Below are 11,174 nucleotides of genomic sequence, written 5' to 3'. Positions count from 1 at the left end.
TCGGGGACTATCTGTACTAACTCATGACTTTAAGACCCTAGCTAAAATGTTAGAAGGTGTGTGTGTGTTGTCACCACTGCTGTCAGCTCCTTAAGGCCCTTTTACATGCAACGATTGTTTGAACGACTGAATGAATTAACATTTTTTTTTTTACATAAAATGCTGTACATTTACATGTACAGATAATCAATTGAAATCATCTCTATTTCCCTCAGTAGCTAAAGTAAACTCTGTATATTTTTGCTCAGGTGGGAGTGTGTTGATGCGAGGAATCTCTGTCTCGCATGATTTTAATTAGTGTGGAGAGAAAAAAAACATTGTCTACTGCCAACACGAGTAAATAAGTAGTCATTGTGTTGGGCAATGTAAACAATCACCCCTCCACTCAAGTATTTCAGTCTTTCTAGGGAATGCCATTCCAACGGTACAAATAGTGAACTACCCAACGACTGTTTTTATACCAGCTGAAATTCAGCGATAAATGGCAAGTGCACGACAACTGCATGTTCAAATCAGCGAAAGTGAGCAATAATAGTTACGTGTAAACAACTTTTGAGCGATACTTTAATTGTAATTGGGCCTTGAGGTTTCTGTCAGTGATAACTCATTAACCTTTACTACACCTATCACTGTAATGCAACAGCGGACAAGCCTAGAAAGTAAAGGATTCAAAATTCCAAACATTCTATTACAAATTTCATTTTTATGTAAAAATACATGAATTCGAGAAAATAAATTGAGCATTGGTGTCCTTAGTCTTTAGGGTCCAACAGCAGGAACTCTAAAGCTCACCATAAAAACATTAGATGTTATCAGCCAACTCACCAATTTTGCCAGGATCAGCTGACCATCTAATGTGTATGGGGTCTCCTGACTCGCCCCTATCTGATAGTGGAATCCAATAGCCTGATATGTATCTCTTATAACAAGCCTGATCCTTTGTGCTTATGGAGATGACCTGTGTGGCTGCAACTATTTCCCTTACTGAGAGCACATTTATTCCAAGGCCAAGCCAAGTGTGCATAAGTATTGTGGGGGAAATCAGGAGAGACGCCATTGGTCGAACGAGCGTTCAGATGAGAATCAGTATATCATTTGTATGGCCAAGCTTTAAGCCGCTTTCACACGGCCGAGAAAATTGCATGAGTTTTGTGTGTCTCGAAATGCATGAATATGAACCCCATTCAAAAGAATAGGGTCATACACAGGAGTGGTTTTTCAGCCGCCCGAAGTGACGCAAGGCACTTTTGACACAAAAATGCCTGGCATCCACAGGGAAATCACACGTTGACGAGCGCGATATAGGACCGAGTTTCACGGCTTCATACCACACTCACCAATGTGGAATTAGTCTTAGGATATATTCACATGTCAACGATTGGTTAAGGGAATTTTTGAAACTAGAAGTCAGTTTTGCGATGTGTGAATATACCCAACAAGTGTTCATAGGAAAGTATCACAGCCCTAGTTTTCATGGAGTGATGTCAACAGGCGTGATCAAAAAAAGTTAGAAAAACTTACATGTGCTCATCCATAGGCTTAGATGAATCCCAGTAATTGGAGATGGAGAGGTCATGCATGAAAACCAGGAGCGGGACCTGTTTACTGTCCAGCTGGGACGGCTACTAATTTGTAGATTAAGGAGTCATTCACAATCTTACACAAAGTTCAAAATAAACAAGCATTTCTGTCATTTTAAGGCACATAAAAAAAAAACAAAAAAAACAAAAAAAAAAACACACTACCCCTCTACTTCCCCCACACACCACTCTGCAGTAGAAACCCATCATGCACCCAACAGTCCTTCCTGCAGAGCATAAAGCAGCCATATCCCATGAAGCATTTATAAAACCAATATACTATGCTCATTTCCTGTGCAGTCATCATGTACAAGATCACACACATGCGTTTTATTAGATTGCACATACATTCAATATTGAAATTATCTTTAGTTTCACAGACTGTTTTAATAAAGGATCAAAGTAACAATTATGTGTCCTTAAATTATCTATATTTTTCTTTATTACAGTAGAGTTAGCAGATTTGCTAGTCTATAGAAACAATGTAGGAACAGAGTTGCCCATTATTCTGTTAAATTCACCAAATGGCTGGGAAGTAAACCAATCTACAAAAACAAAAATTTGCATACATGTTCTGTAGTCTCAACCATGTACCTCTCAAACTAAACCATCACCCTTTCTCGGGGCATGCTCGAAGGAGTTTGTAGTTGCACAATAGATAGAATTGCACATGTTGCCCTATTATATGTCAAGCTGGGTTCATGTGTTGCATTGGGAACACATGCCTACAGATACCTACTGGCAGCGGCTTACCTTCCCAAGAAAATAAAAGGATTATAGAGTTGAAATCCAACTGTCCAATCCATATATTGCACAACATCTGTCAGATTGTCGTGTTTGACTGATGTACATCTAATGTTTGTCACAATAAAAGGGATATTTTTATCTCGGCCCATCAGGCAGAGATCAGAATACCCCTCCACAAGCCATAGCCAGGATAGCTGGGAGTACAGAACAGCCTAGTGGGTTGTGCTACACCGTCTAGAAGTAAATAGGAGTTATAGAAACAGTGTGGCACAGTTAGCTATATGGTTTCCATAACCTGGAAGCGGTGGAAATGGCATAGCTCAATGTGCTAAACTGTCCCTACAACTCCCAATCACTTCAAGTGTAAGACATCCTATTCAACGGTTTACATATTCCCGGTCACCCCCAGCCAACACATACAGAGTTGAGGGAGGTCAGATCTCAAGATATAGATGCGGGACAAACCTCAGAAGTTTCCTGTGGAAAAATCGGAGATAGGAATATGCATTTAAAAAGGTCTTTTTGGAGGAGTAAACCATTTAAACAAGCACAGACTACCAATATAAGCAAATGTTTTAATGATCACAAGACTTGCATTCATAGGGTACAACACTATTACTTTTTTTTGTAATTGCAATACTTTGTGCCATGCCTTCTCTTTCATCCACTCATGCAGTTTCCATTACCAATAACTGGCATATTCCTGTTTATAGGATGGGATGTACGCCCAACAAGCGACATCTTCGGTCAGCATAAGAGATTACTGCTGATCCTATCAAGTGCATTATCACTGATATTTCATTGCGTGATGATTGGGGACATTTGTTCAAGGCATTATCGCCCTTGTAAAAGGCCATTTAGGAAGAAAAATCCGTAACACAGATGGCTGAACTTTAGAGGGAAAGACTTCACAAACATACCATTCAAGAGAAAAAAAAAATATTATATGCGCTGTTCACATTCATTTTGGCTCCAGACATGTACTGTATTTATCAAGTATTAGCCAAGTCAATAAGTTTTACCACAAAAAACTGGTGAAACATATTGACTCGAGTATAAGCTGAGCTATACTGGGGTATATACTGAATAAAAAGAACCTAAAATCTCCATACTCAGCTTCCAGCCGGCGTCTGTCTCCAGCGGCGGTGCGGAAAGCTGCTTCAATTTCTATGTCCCCGGCGACGGTGCGGCACACACGCCGCTTTAGAATTCTCCCCACTGACATTTTCCTGCTCGGCTTTCAAATCCCCCACCGTAAGCGCTGTGATAGGATCGAGCGCTGGCCAATCACAGCTGGTACTCGATCATTCACAGCCAATCACAGCCTGACGGTGGGGAATGACAGAGCCAAGCAGAGAGGACGGCGGGGAAAGACAGCAGGGAAATTTCAAGCAGCTTGCCGCACCGCCGCTGGGAACACAGAAATTGAAGCAGCTTGCCGCGCCACCACCGGGGACACAGACGCCAGCTGGGAGGAGAGTATGGAGGGTTTTTTTTAACCCTTCCCAGACTGGAGTATAAGCTGAGGGGGGCTTTTTCAGCATAAAAAAAAAAAATTAGCTGAAAAACTCGGCTTATACTTAAGTATATACGGTACCTTAAAAGAATGCTAATTAGAGATGAGCGAGCATGCTCGTCCGAGCTTGATACTCGTTGAGCATTAGCATACTCGAAAGTACTCATTACTCGAGCGAGCACCACTGCGTTTCTCGAGAAAATTTCACCCTCTCCATTGTCTTCAATGGAGCCGCGGCTGCTGCCGGCGTCTCCATTAAAAACAATGGTCTGCCGACACCCCTGCATTGTTTTTCAGGGAAGGGCTTTATATATAAGCCCTTCCCTGAAAAACAATGATTTTTGTGTTAAAAACAAAACAAACAAACAAACCTCTCCACCGCTGCCGTGTCCCTGGCGGAGATGAAGAACACATCTGTCGCATTCGGCAGATGTTTCCTTCATCCCCACTAGTAAAAAGAATTTCCTGCTGCTACATCTGCCACATCTGTGACAGATGCAGCAGAGGAATTCTTCAATTCCCTACTGCAGCTGTCACACATGACAGCTGCGGTAGAGGATCCTGCTGCCGGCACCCCCGTCAATGGATTTGAGGGAAGGGCTTTAAATATAAGCCCTTTCCTGAAAATCTAGTAAAAGTAGTGTAAAAAACACTAAATGAATGACAGGCAAGAGCTGCCTGTGACTGGCTGAGCGCCTCAGTCTTATTATAATCAGCTCTTTCAGCAGGCGGGGATTTTAAATCCTCGCCTGCTGATAGAACAGCACTACAGAGTCAGGCACAGCGCAGAGAAGATGCGGCTGAGTCCCAGCAGCTGAAGGGAGGGGAGTATCTATTTTTTTTACACTACTAAAGCCCTTCCCTGAAAATCCATTGACGGGGGTCCCGGTAGCAGGATCCTCTACTGCAGCTGTCATGTGTGACAGCTGCGGTAGGGAATTGAAGAATTCCTCTGCTGCATCTGTCACAGATGTAGCAGCAGGGAATTCTTTTTACTAGCAGGGATGAAGGAAACATCTGACGCATGCGGCATATGTGTTCTTCATCCCCGTGGGGGACACGGCAGCGGCGGATAGGAAAGTTTTTTCTTTTTTTTTTTTTTACACTAAAATCCTTGTTTTTCAGGGAAGGGCTAAAATGTAAAGCCCTTCCATGAAAAACAATGCTGTGTGTCGGCAGACTATTGTTTTCAATGCCACGGCTCCATTGAAATATGCTCGGGTCCCCATTGACTTTAATGGGGTTTGTTAATTGAAATGAGCTCTCGAGCATTAGAAAAAGCTCGGCTCGAGTAACAAGCACCTGAGCATTTTGGTGCTCGCTCATCTCTAATGCCAGTGCTATATCCTCCCCCTAAATACAGTTGTATGGAATAATGTACTCTACTACTCTCTCTTCCATTTGGTGGTATAATAATGTATACAGGGTGTCCCAAATAATGTATAGACACTTAGAAAGATTATAAAGTCAGTGATTATTAACATATAGTTAATTCATACAGAAATGAGCAATTATTTTTGTCTAATTGTTTTTGCCTTTTTGTCAATACCCATTTTCAAACTGATGACTGTTCTGGTCCTGGCACAGATAATGCACAGCAATGGAATTGCAATCAAGAATCATTTAAATTTGGTATTTGTACGCATTCTCGTTTAACGAATGCCATCAATTTGTTGATAGTTGCTGTTTTTTTGCCATAAAACTAACTTTTAAAAGTAAAAAAAAAAGTCTAGCGCCATGAAGTCCGGTGAGCGCACAGTGTATTCTACTGAACCTCTTTGTCCAATCCATCTGTTTGGCGAATTGTCATCAAGGTAGGTCCTTACATTGTGATGATAGTTTGGGGGGGTGATCCATCTTGTTGGAAATAAAACTCCTTATCCTCAAAGTCCTCTTGAACGTGCGGCATAACAGATTGCTGAAGCAGGTTCAAGTAAATGGCACCAATCACAGTAGAATCAACAAATAATGGTCTTATTAATCCCCTCGTCTATATGCTGCACCACGCTGTAACTCCTGGTAATAATAATAATAAACTTTATTTGTATAGCGCCAACATATTCCGCAGCGCTGGTAAATTAACATGATGTTCCTCCATAATACACAGGTTCTCAGGTCCCCCATAAGCACAATGGTCGTGGTTAATTGAGCCCTTTATTTAAAATGTAGCGTCCATGGTCTTCCAGAACATTTCTTGTAGAAATTCTGAACGGTTCCATCTGTTTCATAATGATCTCTAATTAAAGTGAAAGCAAAGGCCCTTTCACATAGAACGATTATCGTCTAAACGGACCCTTTAGTCGCATAGGTAAATTTTCTGAAACTCTGTCTGAAACGGTCTTTTGCACCTCAACTATGCTTTTAAATTTTCAGGAGCACTTTAGGATGTTTCCCTTGTTCAAATATTAGCCTGGCTTCACCCATGATTTCTAATCCGATAAACCTGAAAAAGGAATGAAAACTAAGCTGGGGAGATAAGTCGAAACTGCAGCGGAGGAAAACTGGTTTACTTGCCCGTTGCAAACAAATCAGGTCTCTGCTTTCATTTTCCTGAGGTTGAATCTGATTGGTTGCTATGAAAGTGTAAGACAGTTTTCCTTTGCATGAGTTTTGATTAATCTCCCCAGTGATTAAGAGATTTCTAAGCCATTATAATGTGTATACATTTTTGGGACACCCTGTATGGCCAGACGGAGGCTAAAAAGGGACGCTCTTGGCGTCTGTTGAGCTACTGGAGCCATATGGATATAGATATTTTGTACATTGGGAGATCATAGAGACATCATAAACGCAACAGTTAGACAAGAATTCAATAAGACACTATCGTGAAGATAAAGATACCAATTTACTAAATTTAGAACTATACAAACAAAATGGGAGACATTTATGAAAACTGTCAAATAAAAATGGTCTTTTTCGCTCATAGTGACAAATCACAGCACGGCTTTCATTTTGAGCTTGAAATGAAAGCTTGCTCTATTATGAGCAACAAAGAATTTTTCTTTTCAACAGTTTTATAAATCTGCATTATTAATTATAATAGCTCATTTGCAGAAGTGAGCAGTTCTTAAAGTCTGGGTAAAACAAAGACTGTAATTTGCACGATAGATTGAGGTTACATTTTACATGAACACTCAGTGGATGTGCTTTACATGTTAAGCAACTCATATTCCAAAAAAGGGGTTAGGGACCAAGGCAGTTGTGTGCTCTGTGCCATTCACTTCTATTGGAGTAAGAATTCACAAGGAAAAGCTGCACTACTTCAATCATCTCCTCAAGCTGAGCTGATGAAATTGAAGTCAAAGTTAAGCCCTGGCCTTATGCCCCCTTTACATGGCAAGATAAATCGGAACAAGCATGCAACCAGTGGTGATGTAGCAATTGTATATAGTTTGCTAGGCATGCATTTACACCGAACATAACTGGGTAGTTTAGATCGTTTTTTGGAACATAACCGCACCTCTAGTCAACCCTTCCACTGCCGCTTTCTATTTGGCAAATTGTACAACACCGGTTTATACAAAACGATGCAGCAGGAAAAGAACAATGATCCTCAGATCTGCATGAAAGGTCCGAGCAGTGATAATATAACGATTTATCACCGATCGCTCGCTACACACATTTACACCTAACAACTGTCATGCAAACCACTTGATCGAATGGTTATTTTCACAATAATTGTGACATGTAAAAGGGCCTCTATCAACACAAGTCAGATCAAACTTAAGACAACCTGTCATACATGGCTCCTATGCCTATTAGAGCATCTCTGTAACTGTAGGGCGCAACTCACCATGCATTACATAGAAGACCCAATGCAGGAAATGTGCACCATGTATGCCTCATTTATTCTGGAGCATAGTGCATACAATCCCCTTCCTTCATCAATATCACGTGATTAGTTCAGCACATCTTTAGAGATCTATTTAACCAGGAGTTGTTTAAACCCAACATTCCCATAAAAGTCTAATGATTCAGTGTGGTTACAAACTTATATTTGAGCTTTGAGTGGAGTATAGGAAACACACTGTAAAGGTGCATTTACACACAAAGATGATCACTCAAAAGATGGCTTTTGAGCGATCATTTTGCATAAATTACTACTTGGTACTAATGCTTATTAGTACCAATTAGTAGCCAGTGAGCCTTTGGGAGCTGTATTCAGGGAAGAGACCACACGCTGTTCTCTGAATAAATTCCCTTTGTTCTGCCATGGGGCTGACAGCTGAGACAATGTAATCAGCGCTCCCCGGGCAGAACACAGTCCTTCTTATCAGCTGTTCTGAAAATCATCATTTGGCAGAAAAGTGAAAGATGGGTACATTTACATGCAACGATTATCGCTCAAAAAGATGGCTTTTGAGTGAATTTTCAGCGATAAACATTGTGTCTAAATGGGCCTTTTGAGAAAGGAAGAAACAACATCAGCTCACCGCCCGTTGTATCAGCAATCAGCCTGGAAGAGATTCACCCAATGCAAAGAGAAAAAAGGAACGACGACCCGATCCTCAGGCAATAGGTATATCACAGGTAGAGGTTTCCCCAGCTTTAGTTAAAACAAACACGAAAAACTAATTGATGGATGATCTAATAAAAACATCAACCAGTCAAGAAAGTTTTCATGTAGTAACCAAAGCTGGAAAACCCTCTATCTGCAACATAGAAAACACACCACCTTTCAGTTTCCATTGCCATGTTGTCCAGATCTCAATCTAAACTAATCATTAAATTCCTGATGACTAAATTGCAGATTCTAGAAGTTGCCACATGTCCACATCATTACTCACACAACTGTCAGACAAGGTTTCATTCGCAGGCAACACTTTCCTTCAGTTTCAACCAGAAACCAAAAACAGTAACAGAATGAAGACAATAAATAAAACAAAAGAATGCAAAAACTTCAAATTTGCAGACTGTTTAAAGTTACAAAATCATACAGCATGAAAAGTTAGTGCCAACCAGCTTAACAAAAGCTCAGTCATACACTGTTACATTGTCCCAGATTATAAAACCAGTTCCGTGAGAAAACCTGTATCATATCTCAAACTATTACAATGGACAGTAACCCTGTGCGGACACCTACAGTTCCATTGCAGGCTCTCTTATAATCCAAGGGTTAATGCCGTATTTTGAGCAGAAGACCACTATTGGCATGTTTGTGACCTGAGTGTGTGAACCTGGAGAGTAACAGCAGTATAAAGTGTGAGGTTGTTCAGAACCAGGGCATTCACTGAATCTGAAGAAAGGATGTAGTTTGGTCTTCCTGCCCTCAATACAAATGTATATAAAAGAAGTTACCTGCCAACAAATAAAGCAGACATTTTAACTAGGCCATTGTGACTAGAAGGGACAATCCCCATTGAGGAGACGCTGGTGTAGTCAACGGTTACAATACACTTATCAAAAGCAGGCATATATGTCGTTAGCAATCAGAAGTAACTGAAATAGTAGGAGCTGCCATACAGAGTAAATCGCCAGGCTATTCTTCTAAAAGTGTTTCTAGTATACAGATTGTGAATGTTGCACATTTTACAATATAAAACTAGTATATATATAACGCTGTTCACATCGCATTTGGGCTTCGGCACATACAGCAAGGAAATATCCTGGCATATAGCACTGTCTGCTACACAACAGCATACTTCATACAAGAACCCCCATGTTCAAAGAAGGTATACATTTTTATGTTGTGCCCCACTGTACAGGGAACTAATGCAGAATATGCTCTTCTAAACAGTCAAGGCCCCATTCACACCTGTGCCTGGAGCTCCCGCAAGTTACGGCACATGTGTTGGCCATAAAGACCCCCTACGGCTTCCGGCATTCAGATTGCCATTTTAGCAGACTATCTTGTCTGAGATTTTCTGTTGGATCTGCATGGGAAACTCCAAATGAAACTTCTGCCGCAGATGTTAATGGAGCCCAAAATGTATACTGATGTTTAACTGCTTGACGGATGCTAAAAAGATTCTCTGGTTATCTGTCAAGCGGCCCTATTGATACATTTCTATGGTCGCAGCAGAACAGATCAATTGAGGGGACATTTTTTCTTGGCATGAATTTATTCATAACATCATTAAGAGAGCAATAAGCTTTGCAGATACGGCTTCACTCATATCAGCATTGGGGAATTCCATTTTCCTGTTCCCTCTTAAGAAACAGAAAATGGAATGCCATTCGGGGATAGATCAGTCAAGCCACCAGGCATTTTGCCGGACCAAATAGCTCAGCATGCTGCAATATTCTGTACATGAGTTTGCGTTGGATCTGCGGCAGAGCCTCCAACACATATTTGAACAAACCCTAAATCACGTCTTGTATGTGTTGCCAAATGTGTTCACAATTGCACTACAGCACATAATAATGAATTTGTGTGCAAAAATGTTCTCTTTTAATACTCATCCAACTTTTTGACAGATACTTTTACAGGACAGTACTTTTACCAAGCGTCCTCTAGTTTTCACTTCCCCGTACCCACATCTATACCTCTACCACAGAGGCATTTATACAGAAGCTAAATCCCAGAGAGACTTTACTTTCTTTTTTCTGCCAAGAATGGGGCCTTGCAAATATATTCAAACCCTTTGGTGTTTTTCCTGTTTTGTTAGATTACAACCTGGAATTAAAATGTAATTTAGATTTTATGTAATGGACCTGACAAAATATGAGGAATAAAAAACAAACAAAAACAAAACCCAAAAACTTGCTTAAAAAAATAAATAAAATGAACAACTAAATAAAATAAACTGAAAAGTTGTGAGTGTATTTGTATTTATGTGCCTTCCTGTTAAGCCTTTATGGAAGGTTGGGTCCAAAAAACTAACTTCCAAGTGGCATAATTAGTTTAATACAGTCTCTTTCTATGCAACTGAAGTGTCTCATATGATCTGTCACATGTGGTCAATATAAATACACCAGTTCCGTAAGACCCTTGAGTTTGCAAAAACACTTAGCAAGCAACATGAAGACCAAGGAGCTCTCCAAATAGGTCAGTGACAAAGTTGAGAAGTATAGATCAGAATTGAGTTATATAAAAATATTCCAAACTTTGAACATCCAACACAGCGCCATTAAATCCATTATAACACAATAGAAAGAACACGACACAATTATAAACCTGCCAAGTCAAGGCTATCTGCCAAATCTCACAAACTGGGCAAGGAGGGTATTAATTGGAGACTCAAAGAAACTAATAGTAACACTGAAGCAGCTTCAGAAATCCACAATCGAGATGCAAGTACGTGTCCATAACACCACAATAAGCCGTACACTCTACAGAGGGGGGCTTTATGGAAGAGTGACCAACCCTCCCCCCCCCCCCCCCCAAAAAA

The sequence above is a fragment of the Eleutherodactylus coqui genome, chromosome 7 (assembly GCF_035609145.1).
Source record: "Eleutherodactylus coqui strain aEleCoq1 chromosome 7, aEleCoq1.hap1, whole genome shotgun sequence".
NCBI classification, from domain to species: domain Eukaryota; kingdom Metazoa; phylum Chordata; class Amphibia; order Anura; family Eleutherodactylidae; genus Eleutherodactylus; species Eleutherodactylus coqui.
This window is presented reverse-complemented; position numbering follows the sequence as displayed.